We start from the raw sequence: 20,569 nt of genomic DNA on the forward strand, positions 1-20,569 counted from the left end.
TTATTTTATTTGAATTTCCAATCTTCTAGCGATTTACCTTTTGCCTGTGTGAAATTAGTAAAATGGCTACATTAACATCTCTTTTAATGCCCTTCTTAAAAAGAGTACATTTTAAAGCATGGTAATAATACATTTAAATGTGCTCTATAAAATGTGCATTTGTTCATAATAGACCAAGAAAATTGCAAATGCGAAAGTACAAATTGTTTTAGACACAGCAATTTTTGTACTTATAGTACTTATAATGGCCAAAAATACATATCTTAGCACATATACACTTGGAAATGTGTCTTTAAAGGTTGAATTGTAATGTAAGACATATCAAAAAGTTCTCATTAATGGCAAATATGTCCTAGTTACTACCTGTTTGTAGAGTTAGAATAATATCTACATAATTTTAATGAACAATATAGAAAGAAGAATTCACACACATAATTGATGAGTGGGAAGCAAGATGAGAAATAAATGTACAAAATGGTAAAGACTGTTACCTCAAAAGACAAACATCTTTATTTTAATGTACTTGAACAATTGTGTTTGTTGTTAGATTTTAATAATAAAAGTAGAGATGGGGGAAAGAAAAAGAGAAAGGTAAAAATGGCAGGAAGGAAACAGAAGTAGAACTAATGGTGGGAGTTGGGGGAGAATAACATTTATCCACATGACAAATAAAAATGAATGATTTTTTGGCAGAAATATTTCATTAAGGTAGGACTGTGCCTTTTTACTCATTTATATTAGGTTTAAATGCCAGAAAAATGTTATTATTTTGCCTACTCTCATTTATTAAAATCATTTTTAAAATGTAGTTCCCAGACATCCATCTGTCATATCAGGAAATAAGCTAATTTTCTCTTTCTTTCTTTTTTTCCAAATATGCTAGAAGAAATCAGATAAACTAATGTAATGCAATTTAATATATATTTTCTCCACCACGAAAGAATACATAGACTTTTAGAAAAACTTTGAAAAGCACAGAAAAAATGATATTCTCACCAACCAAAGAACAAAGAAAAAAATCTTAACATTTTAATGAGTTTGCTTTTTTCCACTCTTTTATAAACTTAATGGCTTAAACTCACATTTTGAAAACTATTGAAATATTCAGAATTCAATAATTGGTGCATCATTATTATTCCCCTCCAGATTGAAAAGAAGTAACAAAATGCTTCAGGAATCCTTAGTTCATGCATCTTGCTTTGAGTCCACTAGAAATAATGCTTTAGTCTAAACTGAGTTAATTTCAACCTTGCATCCCTCACTGCTTTTGATGTATCCAACCATATGTGCGACAGAGCAGAGGTGCCATATACTGCTCCCACGTCTGTCTCCCAAGTGCATTGTAATGATGATGGAACCATGAAAGCAGCATCAATGAAGAAACCACACAATTCAGAGTGTGAGTGCAGAATAAATCTAATGAACTTAATGTCTCAGCAGGTATCCATTGGTTCCAAAATTGGAGCATAGTACATGGTAAACCATTTTCTTCCCTGGAGATAGTAGCTAGTATTATGTCTGTTTTGATTCCATTATCTTAGTTTAACATGTAAGTTGCTCCCTGCAGTACTCAGTCTTTTACCCAAGACTGATGAAGAAACAATCATAGTCCAAAGGCAGGGGAAAGGTGATCATTCTCTGCGAAATTTGAGTGATATAGAAGCAACCAAAGGACATCTAAATGTGAGCCTCCATGTGTTACTCCACTTTAGGTTTGTGCCTTGTGATCAGTTGAATGAGGACTTGGGGGATCTTAGAAGCTCTATTCAAGATACCAGTTCACTGAACAGCCTGCCCCTTATTCTGTTGCCTCCATTGGAGGCATGAGAGAAATTATCCTATATTTGAGAATAGAGAATTTATATTAATTATAATTGATGTGGTTTATAGACTTAAACTTTACAGACTCAAATGAATTCTGTATGTTTACTTAGATGTTAGCATTTGGTGCCTGCATAACATGGGTAGCCAACCCTCAGCAGGAGGAAGCGATGAAAAGTTTTGTAGCTTTGGCAACTTTATCCCATGGAGTCAGTGATTTCTTCCTTAGGAACGTAGTTATGGTCTGATGTTTTATGTGACATTTTGTACCGGGAACATGTTATGGCCTTCATCTTCCAAAAGTCTATGCTAGTTAGTTCAGAACATCATCTGCTCATTAAATTTCTCAGTATCCTGGATGTCCTTGCATATCTTCCTATATTTCCCAAGAGTTTTTCATACACTTTTAGCTAATCAGAAAACCAAATTTTTCTCACTTCTCAGGTTCTGTTTTCTCTGCCTTAGTCATTGTGTAGTTAGCATCAGCATTCTTGATGTGTGCACACACACACATTTTAAAGAACTGCCCACAACATCACAGATTTGTATTTCTGCAAGGATTTTATTATTGTCTTGGCACATAGACATACATAGAACAAAGATGGCACTTCCTATTTTATTTGTTGATAATAAGAAACTTTATGTTTACTTACTTTCATTTTTTCCCTTTCCTTTCAATGTGATCCCTTTCTTTGGCCTCAAATAAGCCAACTGTTTATTCCTTGAAGTTTTTCTGTTTATGTAATCACCTGCTCCTATAGTGGTTACTTCTTTTCTGGCTAAATGTGAATCAGTATTTATGAAATATGTATTTCTCTAAGTATTGCATTTCCTTTAGCTCACATATATGCTTCCTTGGTTCCTTTTATTCCCTTTATGATCTGCACAAGAGGGTGACAAATATTTTCTGAAGAGGAACAGATACTAAATGTCTTAAACTTTACTTGTCATGTAGCTTTAGTCTCTGTTACAACTGTTCAATCTTTCCATTATAGCAAAGAGCAGTGCGGTTGACTACGTAAATTAATGGCTTTATTTGCATAAAGAAGCAAAAGACTAGATTCACCTATCAGCTATCGTTTGAGGACCCCTGCTCTGGACTATAACCTGCCAGGACACACTTGCTATTCTCCTCTGACATTTTTGGCCCATTAAGAATCTATAAATTTTTGCATCCAGAGCTGTGTTAATTGATAATCAAAAGGAAAAGCTAATAAATAATTATATTTCATTAACATTCAAATGACCTAGGAACTGTATTAAGTATGGCACATGATTTATTTCATTTAATCTTCTCAAGGCCTAAATGAGGTAGATCCTAACATTAGTGTATTTTACAGATGAGAAAACTGAGCCACAGAGAGTTTAAGTATTTTGTCCAAGAATGCAATTAAACAAATCCATGTGGTAAACCTCCAGAGCCCATCTGGAAATTGCTGCTCAGCTCTGCCTCCATGTACTAGAACATATGGGTCCAGGTGCATCCATGGCACTAGGGTCCAAATGGCCTCTGAGTTTGTTCTGATAGCTACAGCCAAAGAAGTGACAATACTGCCATCGTCGGTCACCAGTCCTCCATGAGCTCAAAGGCTAAGTATGACTACCCTAGAAAGCACACAAAACATTTCAGCCAAGGTGATTCCCTTTCCTCTTTTCTTGCTGCCTTTTGATTATTCCCAGAGAATTGAAGGAAAAGTAGTAGAGAACATAGTAGAGAATATAGTTCATTTTATGAAGCTTTAAATGAACTGAATAGTTTCTCATTCACATGGTTAATGTTGCTATCAAGGCAGACAATTAGCTTGTGCCAGAAATTTGGGGCTGTAGTTGTACATCCCCAAGGGTTTACTCCAGCTAGGAACTGTAAACAGCATATTCCTTATTTTGCTCTACAGAGTGTAAATATAAGATGAAGATATCCATATTATGCCTAGTGGGCCCCTTTGCCTCCTCATAATGAGTTCATTTTTAAGAAAAATCATAGTCTGTACAAGAAATCTATAAGAAAGTTTTCTCTTAAGTGAAATAGTTCACAACAGCATGTTTATGGAAATGGTTTTGGAATTTTTGAGGGAATGTTTTATGCAAAAATGAATAAATGAATGAATGTTCTCTGATCATGTTTTATTCATACAAAAACATTTATTCGTTCCTTGATATGTACCAGGCACTGTGTAATAAGAGATAAACAGGATATCTATCATATCGTATTAATTTTAAAGTCTAACAAGCTTTGGAAAAAACCCTAATTATATTAAAAAATATATTGTGAAAAATCTGGAAAATAAAAAAAGATTTGAGAAAAAGTCATTTTAAATGAACATTTTAATTCCCCATATGAAAGAACTCTTGTTCCTAATTTAATGTGGTTCATATTTTTCTGTGCATACTCTACATGTAATTATTGAGGTGATACAAAAACAGCTCTATACCTTTCTTTTGCCATTTAATATTGTAGATTGACTATTTTTATCTTTTTTTTTTTTGGTACCAGCGATTGAACTTGGGAGACCATTTTTATCTTTAAATGTTATGCAAAAGTATCATTTTATTGTGCATCATTTAAATTGCCCGTTATATTCTAATTCCTGTCCACAAGACGTCAGGATTTCCTTGTCCCAATTATCCAGAATTTTGCAATCTTTTTAAGAATAGGTTCATAAAGAAATGAGGAAATTTGAGCCTTTTCCATGAAAATGGTTGAAATAAAAATTTCATGGATTCAATTTTGCTTATCTGGAAATTTCACTTATGCAAAATTTATAATGGTAAATAAATGAGCTGTTAATGAATGTAGATCATGTCTTGTCCAAAAATGTCTAGCTACATGACAGAATATAATCACTATTCCCTTAAATTAATGCAGAGAGGTAGAAGCTGCAGTGTCAATAAAGCTGTATTTTAAAAAGAAAAATCTAAAGGACTATAGGTATAGTTGATAAGTTATTAAAATTATTAAAATGAACAATCACTGTAATTCAGATATTCGAGAACTATTTTGTCGAATTAACCTTTTTAATTCTGGCACTTTCTTCCCCTCAAAATACACGCACTCATAGTAGGACATACACTGCAAACACAGACACCGACACCCACACTCATATTCCCTAATTAGGGAATCAATTCTGCATTTTACTACAGAGTTTAATCAAAAGATTTCATGACAGATATTTTTCATATCTTGTCATATTTAACTTGTAGAATCACGTACATATGGTGAATTTTGGTGCAGAACTATGACCAGATTTTTCAAAAGTATCAATCAAAACATTTTGATCTTTCATTTAATATAAGCAATAAAACCCCTTGTTTTACCTTTTTATGTAACTTTTAAAAAATTTAAGGGGGGGCTTTCATGGTATCAAACAACATCTTGAAACTCTGCCTTTTTTCCTCCCTCCTTGAAGTTTCTTCAACTTGAAATTCAGCTTAAATTCTAACTAAAATTCAATTTAGGCGTTAATCTCATAAGGGGAAGCAAAAGCTGCTACACATTCTGGCAGACACAAAAATCTACAAAATTTTACTTTTAATAATGTTTTCCCTGTCTCTAATTTCCTGTGTAAGAAAACATTCTCTTGGACAATTACCCCTGTAATGGCATTGCCAGAATCGATTTCAACTTTAGCTGTCTCAGAGAGTTCAGTAGCAGTCTGCAGTGTTTTTCCCCCACAAGTTTCATTTTGCTGCACAAGAAACTGAGTTTGTTTTTTCCATTGCCATTTCAAATGCTTCCACATATTGTTAAATATATCAATACAAAATTGATACAGACTATCTCCAACTTACAAATGGGTTACATTCTAGCAATCCCTTTATCGTTTAGTCATTCTAAGTACACTATACATTTCCCCAAGAGAAATAGTAGTAGAACATAGTAGATTCCAAGAAAAACAGAATTTAAAAAACATAAACTGTAATGCATCAGTATAAAGCACTTAAAGCAATATTTTCATGCCACCCAGACTGCAGTTATATGGAGAAAATTATTCTGAATTCCAATAAAGTACCATGAGCACATCTCTCCCCATTCAGTGGCTTCTTTCTGGGGGACGTGAAGAATAGCAGGTGGGGTTAGAGTAAAAGGAGAAGCACGGGCATAAACAATATCCATTGACAATATTGTGTTAACACATTACAACTTCTAAAGGAAACACATGTCACCAGATCAATTTCACACCCAAAACAAAAACCTAAGAAAACAAAGGGTAAGTTTATCCAGAAGAAACAGAACCTCTAAACTTCAGTGTAGTCAAGGGCCTGGTGTTTGATATCATAGTCAGATTCTTTTTGTTTCACTGAGAAAACAGTAAACTTAAAAAAAAACTTATAAAAACGAAATGAAATTCAAACTCACATATGGGATTTAGATGAAGCTACTCTCGTAGATTGCCTTTGCACTTGTGATAATGTCATGAACAGAAGAAACCACACCTGGCTGCAAGGTGGAGGGTTAAAGCACCACTCATCACCTACTGTCGTGAATATATCACTACCAAAGGACAAAATGACAACTTCATGGCATCTGAGCAGCCAATCTCCTTATACCGCAACCCGACATCACTCACCATTGTTGCCTGCTAAACCTGAATGTGCTTCAGAACCTGTGCCTACAATGGGATCACATTCATTTTATATAAAGAACAAAAGCCAGTGCAATCTACTATACAATCACACTAAACAGGAAAACTGCAAAATAACATCAAGAGAGAAAGAAAAGCATCAGACATAATTCATGCATAAGAAGAACTCTCAATAACCTAGGAGTAGAAGAAAACTTCCTTAACCCAATAATGAGATATATTTTCATAAGATGTGGCCCTGAGCTCACAGAGAGTCAGGAATTGTGTCTGTTCCTTTCAGTCAGACTGAAAAAGATTCATGATTCATAGGTCATTGAATAGTAGCAAACTTTCTCAGGTGCACCTGATAAAGGGCACCTGTGCAATGCCATCACTGATTTTGTATTTCATGATGAAAGATTTCACTAGATGCCTTCTACCTAAGATCATGAAAAAGCCAAGGGTGTCCACTTGAATTTCACATTGCACTGAAGGTCCTAGCCAGCATATTAGAAGAAGGAACAAAATAAAAGATATGCAGGTTTGAAAGAAATAAACAAAAGTGCCCTCATTTGGAGGCAACATGATTATTTATTAGAAATTATTGTGAAATTTACAAAGTAATAGACACTATAACTCACGTATTTTGTCAGTTTTGTAAGGTGGCAGGATAAGATTTCAATTTGAAAGCTATCTACGTTATGATACACTATCAATGAATAATCAGAAATTGAAATCAAAATATTGCTAAAAATTACTATGAAAAATTAAAGATTTAAATAAATAGAAGCAGTATTATGTTCATTGATAGGAAGATAATATTTTAAAGAAGTTAATCTCTCTCAATTTCATCTATAGATTTAATACAATCTCAACCAAAATCCCAAAAGTCTTTGTGATAAGAACTGAAAAGATGAATTGGAAATCTGTACAGAAATATAAAGGATCTACAGTACTCAAAACAATTTTGATAAAGAAGAACAGGACCAGGGATTTAGCTCAGTGGTTCCACTGCCTGCCTCACAAGCGCAAGGACCCGGGTTCGATCCCTGGTACCAAAGGAAAAAAAAAAAAAGAAGAACAAATTTTGAGGACTAATACTGCCAAATTTCAAAATATTATGAGGCATCAGTAATCAAAAAGATAGATACTGCATGTAGATACACTGAACTAACATTTGAATGAAATAGAGAATCCAGAAACTGACTTATATATATGATATAGGCAACTGATTTCCAACCAATATGAAAAAGCAATTTATTGATTAAAGATAGTCTTTTTTTCAAATTTTATATTATTGGTACATTTTAGGTATACAATATAATGACATTCATCACTGGAAATTTGCACCTTTACATAATCTCTCTTGGTTCTTATTTTTCCTCCCTTACCCTGCCCTCCCTTCAACCCCTCCATCCCTCCCTATTTACAGAGACTTTGTTTCCAGTTTTTCATTTTCTCATATTAATTCCATTCCCTTCTTTCCTTTCCCCTACCTCTCCCACTTCCCCTTCCCCTTCCCCTTTGCCCCTTTCCTTCCTATTTCACATTATCTATTACACCTTTTAGTCCTTATTTACACTTTCAGTTTCTCACACTAGAGAAACTATTCAGTATTTACACATGTGTGTCTTATTTATTTCACTTAAGAGTATGGTCTTAATGTGCATCCATTTACCTATAAATGTCTCTAGTTTCTCATTTTTTATGGCTGGATAGTACTCCATTTTATTTAAAAAAAACCACATTTTCTTTATCCAGTCTCCAGTTGATGGGCATTTGGGCTGTTTCCTAGTTTTAGCTATTACAATCTGTGCTGCTATGAACATGGGTGCACATATATCACTGTGGAATGATTCTTTTAATTCTTTGGGGAAGATACCCAGCAGGGGAATAGCTGGGTCAAATGGGACTTCCAGTACTAGTTCCTTGAGGTATCTCCATACTGATTTCCACTGTGGTTGCACCAGTCTACACTCCCACCAGCAGTGGAGCAGGGCTCCTCTTTCCCCACAGCCCTGCCAGGATTGTTATTGGTTGATTTCATGATAGCAGCCATTCTTTCTGGGGTAAGGTGGAATCTCAGCATTGTTTTCATTTGCATCTCTCAAATGAGCAGTGATGTTGAACATTTTTTTCCTATGTTTATTTGCTATTTCTACTTCTTTGTCTGAGAAATGTCTGTTCATTTCAGATGCCCATTTTTGGATTGGGCCTTTAAATTTGGGAGGTCTGACTTTTTGAAGTTTTTTAATAGATTTTAGATAGTAGACCTGTGTCTGAGAAACAGCAGGTGAAGATTCTTTTGCCATTGGTCTCCAATTTCATCGCACTATGGTCTGATAATATATAGGGGAGAAGTTCAATTCCTTTGTACTTACTTAAAGATGTTCTATGAGCAAGTATGTGGTCTCTTTTGGAGAATGACCCATGTGCAACTGAAAAGAATGTGTATTCTGATTTTGTGGGGTGGGAGACTCTGTAAACATCTGTTAGGTTCATTTGTTCAAGAGTTTGATTGAGTTCTAGTATTTCATGGCTCATTTTTTGTCTAGTTGATCTATCTATTTGTGACAGTGGGGTGTTGAGGTCCCCCACTACAACTGTATTAGTGCATATATGACTTTTCATGTCCGTTAGTATTTGTTTTATATAGTTGGGTGCACTAGTGTTTGGTGCATAGATATTTATGATTGTCATCTCTTCCTGTTGGATTGTTCTCTTTACAAGGATGTAGTGTCCTTCTTCATCTCTCTTAATCAGTGTTGGTTTGAAATCTACTTGATCTGCAAAGAGGATAGCTACTCCTGTTTTTTTTGGGTCCCCGTCACATGGAGTATAGTTTTCCACCCTTTAACTTTCATTCTGTGAGTTTCTTTTTGAATTAAGTATACTTCTTGTATGCAGCATATTTAATTTTTCATGTCCATTAGTATTTGTTTTATATAGTTGGGCACACTAGTGTTTGGTGCATATGTATTTATGATTGTCATCTGTCGCTCTTGTAGTTTTCCCTTTACAAGGATGTAGTGTCCTTCTTTGTCTCTCTTAATCAGTGTTGGTTTGAAATCCACTTACTATGTGAAGAGGATAGCTACTCCTGCTTTTTTGGGTTTCCTGTCACATGGAGTATTATTTTCCACTTAATTCCTCTTTTTTTTTTTTTTTTTTTTTTTTTGGTACTGGGGATTGAACTCAGGTCCTTCTGCTTGCAAGGCAGGCGGCAAAACCACTGAGCTAAATCCTTGGCCCAACATTATGCCACTTTCTTCAGGTTTCTGGCATTTCTTTTTTGTTTGTTGGCTTTTTGGTACCAGGGATTGAACTTGGGACCTTGTGCTTATGAGGCAGGAGCTGGAACCTCTGAGCTAAATCCCTGGCCCCTTCCACTTTTTAACTTACAGTCTATCAGTTTCTTTTTAAATTAAGTATGTTTTTTGTATGCAGCATATTGTTGGATCTTGCTTCTTGACCCAGTCTGCCAGTCTGTTTCTTTTGATTGGTGAACTGAGACCATTAACATTGATGGTTATAACTGATATGTATTGACTCATCTTTGTCATCACTTTTTCATTTTGTTGGACTTTCCCCCTTTGAGTTTAATTTTTTTTTGTACCTGATGGATTCATTCTGCTGGGCTTCCTGGGGTTGTGATCCTCATTGTCTTTTCTTAGGATATTGTTTAAAATTTTTGGAGTGCTGGTTTGATACTCATGAAGTTCCTAAGATGCTCTTTGTCATGAAAGTATCTTATTTCTCCATCAATTTTGAAAGATAGTTTTGCAGGGTACATCAATCTGAGTTGGAGGCTGTTTTCCTTTAGGGCTTGAAATACATCACTCCAAGCTCTTCTTGTTTTGAGGGTTTGCATTGAGAAGTCTGCTGTGATTCTGATGGGCTTTCCTTTGGATGTGATTTGTTTCTTTTCTCTAACTGCTTGTAGAATTTTGTTCTTCTGTTGGGTTTCTGGAATCTTAACAATTATGTGCCTATGTGTAGATTTTTTTTGGTCACGACTAGGTGGAGTCTTATATGCCTCACTTATCTGTATGTCAAGTTTTTTTCCCCTGTTTGGGAAGTTTTCTGCCATCACTTCTGTGAACAATTTTTTTATGTCACCTGCACTCTCTCCTGTTTCTTCATTGACTCCAATCAGTCTTAGGTTATTCTTCTTTGCATTATGTAGCAGCTACTGGATTGATTTCTCATGGTCCCTTACAATTTTAAAGAAATTTTTCTTTTCCTGATTACTAATTTCCATCTTATCTTCTATATCTGAAATTCTGTTCTCACATTGGCTCATTCTGCTGTGAGGACTTTCATGGAGTTTTTAATCTCCTGGAACTCTGTCTGCATCTGTTTTATGGATTCCATTTGTTTTCTATGTTGGGATTCCATCATGTTCCTCAGCTACTCTATTTTTAAAAATTTGTGTCCTCTCTAGATTTATTAATCATGTCTTGCACTATGGGCACAATTTCTGCTGTTGTCTGAGAAGTTATTTCTGATTTCAGTTTTTCAAGATCCTCTTTTGTTGCCAGATCAGGGAGTCTAGGTGATTGAGTATCAGATTGTTCCATCTCATTTCCCTTTGAGGTTGCTGTATATGATCTGGAAGTCTAGTTTTGAGGCTTATTTATGTGTTTTCTCATTTCAATGAAGTGGGGGGTGCTGCTGGCACGAGAGTGGTTCATCTTCTCTGTGCTGGGAGTGGTGGTATGGCGGCCTGGAAGCCTCCTCCTCTGTGCTGGGAGCCAGAGATAATCTTGTTAATAAATGATGCTGGAACAATTGTCTACCCATATGCAAAAATAAACTGATCTGTATCTATACGGTATATCAAATTTAATTATAAATGGCTCACAGGCCTAAATATAAGAAACTTCTAGAGAAAGGGGAAAATAATAGGAGAAAACCTAGAATATTTTATACAAGAGATCAAAAACATGATCCATAAAGGAGGAAATCTAACCTAGATTTCACCCAAACTTTAAAACTCCTTCTCTTGGAGAGACACTTTAAAGACAATAAAAATCAAGCTACAGACTGAGAAAATATTTCACATAGTTGATAAAGGACTTGTATCCAAAATATATAAAGAACTTCCAAAACTTAGAAGAAAACAAACAATTTACTTAAAATGGGCAAAAATTTTAAACAGATTTTTACTGAAAAAGATATATGAATGGCAAATGAACTCATGAAAAGATGAGCATCATCATTAGTCAATAGAGAAATTCAAATTAGAAGTGTAATGCAATCCGGTGCACACCTAATAGAATGGCTAAAATGAGAGTGTCCACACTGTACCAAGTGTGGGTAAGCATGGGGAGGAATTGGAACTAAACTGCTGGTGGGAATGTAAATTGTTGTAACTATTCTACAAATATAGTTTGGCAGTTTCAGTGTAAATTAAAACCTATATCGACTGTATGACTCAATCATTCCACTCTTAAGTAATTACCTGAGAGAAATTAAAGTGAATATTCATATAAAGACTTGTATATGAATGTACACTGCAGTTTTAGTTGTCATAGGCAAATACTGGAAATAACCCAAATGTCCATCCACAGGTGAATGGATGTAAGAATGGAGCATATTTATACAATGCAATACTATTTTGCACCAAAAAGAATAAATTACATGATGAAAATGAATGAATTTTAAAAGGATCATGCTGAGTGAAAATGGCCACACACAAGAGCATATGTATATTGTATGATTCCATTTATATAAAATTCTAAAACATGTGAACTATGTTAGTGAAGGAAAGCAGATTGATGGTAGCCTGGGGGCCCTGGGAAGAGATTGCGGTAGGAAGAGATTGCGAAGAGATACAAGGAAACTTTGCTGTTTCACATGTGGATCCGTATGTCAAAACTTACCAAATCATGTTATATATGTTAAATATTTCCAGTTTATGGCTAGTTAAAATGCCATACAGCTGTTAAAATATTAAAAAGTGAAAAGAATTGGCATTACAAACTTCTTCATTCCTTTGGAGATGAAACTGACTGAATGAACAGTTCAGTTTCATGCAAGCAATGACTATTTCTGCTAAAGAATGGTTTCTACATAGACAGGAGGTTAAAGAACTATTTTTTTTTTGCTCTCCCCATTTCTGCTGTCAGGACTGATGACTATCAAATCCCAGGGATTCCCAGCTGAAGAATGAATTTGTCTGGTAGAGGCAAAGCCTTGGTAAACCATTTAAGGCTCCCCATGCAAGAAGGAATCTCACATTTTGGGTCTCTACAGAGAAAGAATAGGATTCTCACCTCTAGACTCAAACTTAACATCTTATAATACTCCCATTTCTTTGATCTGTCACACCCAGGTAATATTTTAATTGCTATTTCTAACTCATAGCCAAAGCTTATTTCATCAGCTGTTGAAAGCTATGGGTTCATACCTGCCTCACCCTGCTCCAGGAGAGATAATTTAGTCAGTGTGTAGAGTCTCACAACTTCTACATTCATGTCTTGCTGGTCAGAACAGATAACTGATCCACATTCTCAAAAAAGTCTGGACTATAACTACAATATTGTGTCTCTTACCAATCATTTGCCTCAAGGTGAAAAAAACTTAAACAATATATTATAACAAAGTTATTGGAAAAGCTACACCTACCCTCCTTTCCTCATCAATGGAGAGGAGGTGAAAACAGATTTATAAGGAGTTTTCTAAACATGATATGGCTATGTGAACTTGGAGGAGTTACCACTTGTTAGTTTTCCAATTCCTCAGAAGTAGAAATGAAAGGATTGTACAGAATGATCTCGAAAGTCTCATTCAATTTTATATAGACTCATGTTCTTAGGCCTTAGTGAGTTTGCAATCTGGTAGGAGTAAAAGACTAACCATCCTGAAAAGAACTAGCAAGGATTACTAGGAAATATGCAATTAGTTGTTCAATTACATGGTACAGATTCTGAGGTTTCTAAGATTTCAGCACAGAGTAGTTTCTGAGGTTGAAGAAATATGTCAAGTCTCCATGGAAAAATGGTGGTTTTAGTTTGATCTTAAACGTGACTTATTAGCACCATAATTCCAAAATCCATTGGGGCAGTGGCTAATTTTCAGGGCAGGAACTGTGTCTTCTTAATAGTGGTGCTTTTCCTCCCTAGGGCTGCTTGTCTATACCACTGGATCTAGCTCCAAATCCACTCAATCTTATCTTGCTTACTGTGGGCTCAGGCTTGCTAGTCCAATGACATTGGGAGTTTTTTGAGAGCCAGGCTTCCACTTTTGTAAGCATCCAGATCCATTGATTTTGTAGTTTAATGCCGGAGTTAATCATCTTTATGATCTGACCCTTTCCAAACTCTCTTTGTGGAACAAAGATAATTTATATGGCATGATAAGAGAAGGTTTTAAATGAGAAGATGTTATTTAAAGAGAAATCAGTTAAAATGATGACTTTTGGGGGTGGATCTTCCAAGGCTGACAACACTGCCATCCCTATAACAAAACCACTTTCTACATCCTGCCAGATCTGACTTCCAATAGTTTGTTTTGTTAAACAAATTTCTATCTATGTTCATACTTTTTTCTTTTATTATCTTTATCCAGTTTTAGGATTAGCACAATGTTGATTTCCTAAAATGAGGGGAGAAATGTTCCTTTTTTTTAATCCTTTAAATGTTTGATATAATTTATCAGTTAAAATGTATACAAGCCTGTTGTTGTCATATAGGTAGGTTTTCAAGCTAGGAATATACTTTCTTTAATAGGTGCTATTCAAATTTTATGTTTCTTCCAGAGTTAGTTTCATTAATTTGTCTTCCAAGGTACTTCTTAGAAGTTGTCAAATTTATTTCAAAACAGATTTTTGCAATATGCTTTCTATATCCTTTTAAATTCTGTAAAATCTGTGGTAATGTCTCCTAGGTCTTGATATTTTAATTTTAAAAATGTGTAATCGATACTGTGTAATAGAAAGTAAAGGTCTAGGGGGGTGGGGGAGGTGGGAGGGGGGGAGAGGAAAGAGGGGAAAAATATATGAGAAAGGGAAAAAAAATGGAAATGGGATCTTTGCAAGTGGGGAGGGCTGGAGGGAGTGAGGGGAGGGCAGGGGAAGGGTAAAAAAAAAAAAAAAAAGAACCAAGATACTCATGTAATGGTACAAGATCCAAATGATGTATGTAAATGTATTTTATACCTAAAACGTATCAACTTAATGGTGGAAAAAAAAGTAAATAAAGAGAAATCAGAGGAACCCGGAGAGTGAAGTGTGGCAATAATGGATGCTTCCATGGTACACACAAACCATAAAAGGCATATACATGTAGGCTGTCAGTTAATTGCCTGGATAGGAGCTCAAGAGTTTTTGGTTGTTTTGATTTATCTTGCCTGTGTTCAGTCAAATGCTTTACCACCTTCCTTGTGGTCTTTTAAAACCTTTTTTGATTATAATTTGGGAACCTCCTGCTCAGGTCCTTAGAAATTTATAGTCTAGTGACAACTGTGTCTATATCATTTCTTTAGCTTCCAGCACAAAGCTAGGCGTGAAGGAATACTTTATAAAATGCACATTGAATGTACTTATTTGTTCATTAAATTTATTTCCTTAATTAATTGTACTTCCCTCTAAAAGGAGTTGGGAAGTTCTGTTTAGGGCTCAAACGATTAGACAGAAATAAAATCAAAGAAATATGAGTGGTTACAAAACCCTTTAACACCTTGAATGCCACTGTGAGACCTTTGTCTTGTACTTGGAGAGAGAATAGGAGCCCTTGCAGGCCTTTGAGCAGGAAAGGGGCCATCATTGGACTGGCTGTCAGCTGTGTGAGGATGAGAGATCCAGGTGACATACAGTGCCTTGGTGCACGCTATGAGAAAGGTGTGGATTTTCAGTATATGTTAAAACCAAAGCCAAAGAGATTTGTTGATTGAATAGGATGTGCAGCATGAGAAAAAGAGGAGAGGAGTCAAATTCACTTAAGGCTTCAGAGCCAAGAACTATGACAAGATGCCCTTCACTGTACCAAGAGCTGAAAGGAATAGGGTTTAGAAGAATGTCTAGAAGTTCTGATTGGAAGGTGAAGGTTGAGATGTCTGCTAGACTTTCAAATAGTGATGTCCTACATCAAACAACACTGGAATCTATGTCTAGTAACACTAGTGTCTTTCTGGATTCAGTGGCAGAACTAAATTTTCCTTGTCAAAGCATCAAAGCAGGGCTAGAGATTTAGCTCAGTGGTTCCACCACCTCGCAAGTGCAAGGACCCGGGTTTGATCCCCATTCAAAAAAAAAAAATGCATCAAAGCATATCCAGAAATTCAGATTTCTGGATTTCTAGAAGGATGGTAATTATTAGTGTTTTCACTTCATCTTTTAAATGGCATCTTCATTTTATTAGCCTAAACTTTTGCATACACAATGTAATGATTCCTCATTAGGATAGACCTAATCATTTCTGAATTATGCATTTTTTAGTGATGGGCAATCAACAGCTGTTAACATTTCAAAAACTTTCAAAGAACAGTTTTCTTCAATTCAAGTGCTAAGCAAAAATGAAGTTGAAGAGACAAGCACACTGTCAAATTGCATATCTAGGGGTTTAATTTGATTATTTGATTTTTATACAGAGTAATAGATCTTTTATTATTGTTAAATATAGTGGAGTTTTAATTTAAGATCCCTGTAAAGTTCTCTTAGTTACTCAATAAACATTGATTGAATAAATAGAATCAGTGGCATTGTCGTACCCCCACAGGGCATCTCCAGGAAACTTTTCATGCCTTTTGCATTTTTTAGAAGTTAGGCAGTGGTGGGGAGGCAGTAGAAGATAAGGAGTCAGTGAATAGGTTGAATATTATAAAATAACTATAAATACTATAGATGAAGATTTGAGCAGATTGTTGGGAGGCACTGAAGTGAAATATCATCTCCCGTTCTGTGGATACTTCCTTTATTTATGACTTCTTAGAATCCTTCCTTCTTTTCTGCTACCCTATCACAAGTTCTAGTTTGCTCAGAGACAAGTGGAAAGGCATGAATCAGACCAAATATGCACAGCTTCTGGGTCACCCTCCAAAATGACAATATCTTAATCTTTAAACAGTGCTCACTCAAGTTTGAATTCTGGTGATTTTTATCTTTTTCAGGCAAGAGTAGAGAGGAGTGGGCTTTTTAGAGCCATTTCCGGCGTGGTAGCCCTAATTCCACGTTAGGGGCCATGCTACCAAGGGTCCTGTTGGGTCTTTATTTTACAGTTCAAATTTTGACAAGCCTACAATACAGTGACTGGGTGGAACAGGAAAGCTCTATAAGATGACATCAAAGGTTCCACCAATCCTATGTATTATGATCCTAAATACCCGCACTCTTGTCAGAAAACTGGATGTCTAGACATTTTATGAAATGTCCACTAGGTGGCAACATGTTGTCATATTTACCGTGCTCTAAATTTGTAACAGGAATCCCGAGAGATCACAATCACCTTGATACTTATGAAATTTGTTATCACAAACAAAGTGGACTGGCTACACTCATTATTTTTGAAAAAGCTCCAATTAGTGGAGTTTTGTTTAAAACTAACATATTAGTTATTTACACGTTGGAATTGGCTTAGATTTAAAGCATAGTTGCTGGGAGCTGGACACTCCTCAGCAAGGGCAAACTATATCACTGTTTGTTAAATATGTATTGGTTTTCTGATATAGGCATGAAGAATTTAGCGATAATTCAGGTAGATATATAGTCTCTGTGTTCATACAATCCAACAGGAAAGCAGGCAATAAGTAAACGAAAGTAGTACACATAGTAATGGCAGAAAGCAGCCCAGTGGAAATTTGAAATAAGAGAAGAAAGTATACCCAGATTATACATTGGATTTTAAATTTAGTTAATAAGTGACTTGCAGAACAAGACAAACAAAACCAAAACAAAACCCCTGGAACAAACAAAAGCCAGTGTGATATAGTAAAGCTAATTAATGATCTTTCAAACAATGAGTAAACATGTTATATACTGCCAATCTGTTGGTACCTTACTTTCTCTTAAACTAGTTTAGTCTCTACAGAAGAGGCACTATTTGTTCCCCATTTAACTGACTCTCAAAATATAACATTGAATATCCATTCCACTAGTAGTATCTGTGAGGACTGCTCACCCCTCTGGGTACTGACAGCAAGGCAGTGAACTTTCCAGAACTCTGTGCCCTTTTGCATAGTGAGGTCTTTCCTTATTAGCTACTAATTAAAATCTTTGCTCAAACTCATTTATTCCAGTTCTATTCTGCATTTTAATTTTGTAGTTTATTTCAATATCACGTAAACTAATGTTTACTGATGAACTAAAAAAGAATAAATTATCTGTTTTTATGAAAAATAAGTTGAATACTTTGAAAATACTCAAAGATAAATTTCTAAAAAAAATTTTTTTTATTGTCTCCAAATACTACAAGTTCTCCCCCACAGGTGGAAGCTAAAAAAGAAGAAAAGAGTAGAAGAGTAATTATTAGCGACTAGAAAGTGTATGAGAGACAGTAGATAGGCGGAGGTTGGACAATGGGTACCAAATATGGTTATAAGTGTTCATGTTCACAGTAAGGTGATTTGGCATACAACAACTTATTATACATTTTATAAAGAACTAGACAACAGGGGTCCATATGTTCTAAACATAAAGAAATGATAAATTTTTAAGCAGTTGAAAATGCTAATTACTGTGATTTAATTGTTACTGATTTCATGCATATATTTAGTTATCATAATTTACACCCAAATATTATTATGTGTCAAATAAAAATATATTTAAAACATCTTTGCTCTCAAAATTGGAATAAGTGAGAAAAGTAATAAATTTGGAAAATCTATAAACAGAACAGTCCTGCATTTAGATTGCTTCACAACTATGTTTACATCTTTTTTTCTTAAAAGAATGGAAGCTGGACATTTTAGACAGTGCCCTGTTGTGTGTGTTTATATAGAATCAAGATGTAAGATGAAGATGATTCATCAATGCTCAGTTAATCAAAGACTTGGGCTCTGCCTCAGAATTCTGGAGGGTAAACATACATTTAAATTTTCAGTAAAGTAAAATATTTAAAGTGTTTTTATATCATTTAAAATACTTCTACCTGTTCAGGGCTGGCTTCTTCTGAGCAACCACCCAACGTGTGGTTTGGGATTGAGTTTAAGAGTTATGATGCTTTAGTAGTCTCATACCCATCTTTGGGGGTTCCTTGGTTGAAGGTCTATCTTCATTTCATGTATTCTTGGTAGAATTGTTGGCCAAGATGTTCTTCCTAACATGCCAAATGGTGATCAGTTCATACACATGGACCAATGGGATGCTATCTCTTGGAAATTTGAATCTTAGATGGAGAGAACAAAACTGGATCGAGGTGATTCACTCTAATGTCAGTATCTTGAAAAGACTTCCACAGAGTACAGCTAATTGATCCCTAGTTCATTTGTGCTATCTGGATTTCTCTTCTCCCTGAGATCTGTTGTTGAACTTTTCCTTTGATTCTGTGAGCTCCTTCCAGTTAACCAATTCAATCATTTCTGTTAAGGGCACTGCTTTTGTATCTTGTGGCCTATGAGCACTAACTGATCTAACTGATACCAACTTACGGATTCATCCTGATCTGAATGTATTGGACTTCTCTACTGCACACTAATGGTTCACTGTGACCTATGAATTAAGCATATATTCCTCACCATGAAGTTTGAGACCTATCAAAATATAGCAGCAATCTACTTGTTTTATTTTTTTCCCCCAATACTGGGAATTAAACCCAGGGCTTTCACATTGAGCTATATCCTTACTCCTTTTTAAATTTATTTTTTTATTTTGAGATAGGGTCTTGCTAACTTGCCCAGGCTGGGCTTGAACTTGTGATTCTCCTACTTCTACCTCCTAGAATGCTGGGATTACAGGTGTGCACCACCATGCCTGGCTAAGTTTTATTTCTGACTGTTTCTCTACTTCTGTCCTGCTGTTAAGTGAATAAATTACTTGATATTACTCAGCTGTGGTAAAGTTTATAGTAAAGCCTGACAGTGACTCATGCCTCCTGGTATCCTCTCCTTTGTGTAGTCCCTCCTGCAATCTACACAAAGGTGTGGATACCAGGAGGCATGAGAAAGGCTCCTAGTATTTTGAGGCTGAGAGAGGCTTAGCTATCTCAGCCCCTAGCAGAACTTCCATCTGAAGCCTCATAAGTAAACCTACAGAATTAAATCACATTTTTATTTTAAGCTACGGAATGTGGGCGCAGTTTGTTACGCAGCAGTGGATAACTGAGACAGATATTTTTCCCATTGCCTTAGTTAAAGCATTAAGTCCATTGAAAGCTTTTTCAAAATCTTGCCAGCTGTCTTGTAGGCACAGTTTGTTTCACTGGAACAAAACATAGATCTGGTGGCCTCCCTTCCTGTTTCCATTAGCAGTTTCCTCTCTGCTCTGACAGATTCCGCTACTAGTCTCCTTGGTGCTTTTCTAGCCTCTGCCTGATTTCTGGTCACAAAATCACTGCCATGTGTTTTAAATTTTGTTACGCTAACACTTAGATAGCTCAGAACCCAGTTCTGCCCATTTTGTAAAACATTTTAGTCCAGTTTTTAAGTAGATTATAACATTTTAAAACCATGAATCTAAATGTCACTACTTTTACAACCCTTTTCTTATGCACCTTTTCTTGTGTATTTTTTTCCTTTTTTTTTTTTGGGAAACTTACACATTACTTGGACCTTTCTCATTGTAGCTATGATTCTATCATATTCTTCTCTGCCTGTCTTCTAGATAGTCTCTTGTGTGGTGTCTTACCAGATATTACAGCTCTCATTTTTGTAATCTCTATGGTTTATTCCTCAAAATATGGTCCACAGATTAAAAGCAATAATTTTACTGTGAGGTTGTTACAAACACTAAATCTCAGGCTCCACCTCAGACCTACTGAATCAGAATCTGCATTTTACCAAGATCTTCAGATGATTTGAATACATATTAAAGTTTTAAGAGCATTATTTTAATGTAATACTATTTAGCTCTACATTCAAATTAGTTGGGGACTTTAAAAACATATATATCTGAAAGTACGGGTAACACAATAGATTAATTAAGTCTGAATGTACGGGCTGGCATTTGGTCATTGCACAAGGTGATAATCCAGCCCCTTCTCACCGCTAGGTGATTCTAATTTAAAATCTGGGCTGAGGCTCACTATTCTAAC

The 20,569-nt window shown here is 35.5% G+C and overlaps 1 protein-coding gene across 7 annotated transcripts in view; it reads left to right on the forward strand.

Annotated features, from left to right (window-relative positions):
• The window catches only part of Ccdc68 (coiled-coil domain containing 68), a 161,623-nt gene that overhangs the window by 64,872 nt on the left and 76,182 nt on the right, over positions 1–20,569 (forward strand). The gene's annotated exons all lie outside the window — the stretch shown is intronic.

The sequence above is a fragment of the Heterocephalus glaber genome, unplaced genomic scaffold (assembly GCF_053883595.1).
Source record: "Heterocephalus glaber isolate CG9 unplaced genomic scaffold, H.glaber_assembly_v1.0 deba00000331, whole genome shotgun sequence".
NCBI lineage: Eukaryota > Metazoa > Chordata > Mammalia > Rodentia > Bathyergidae > Heterocephalus > Heterocephalus glaber.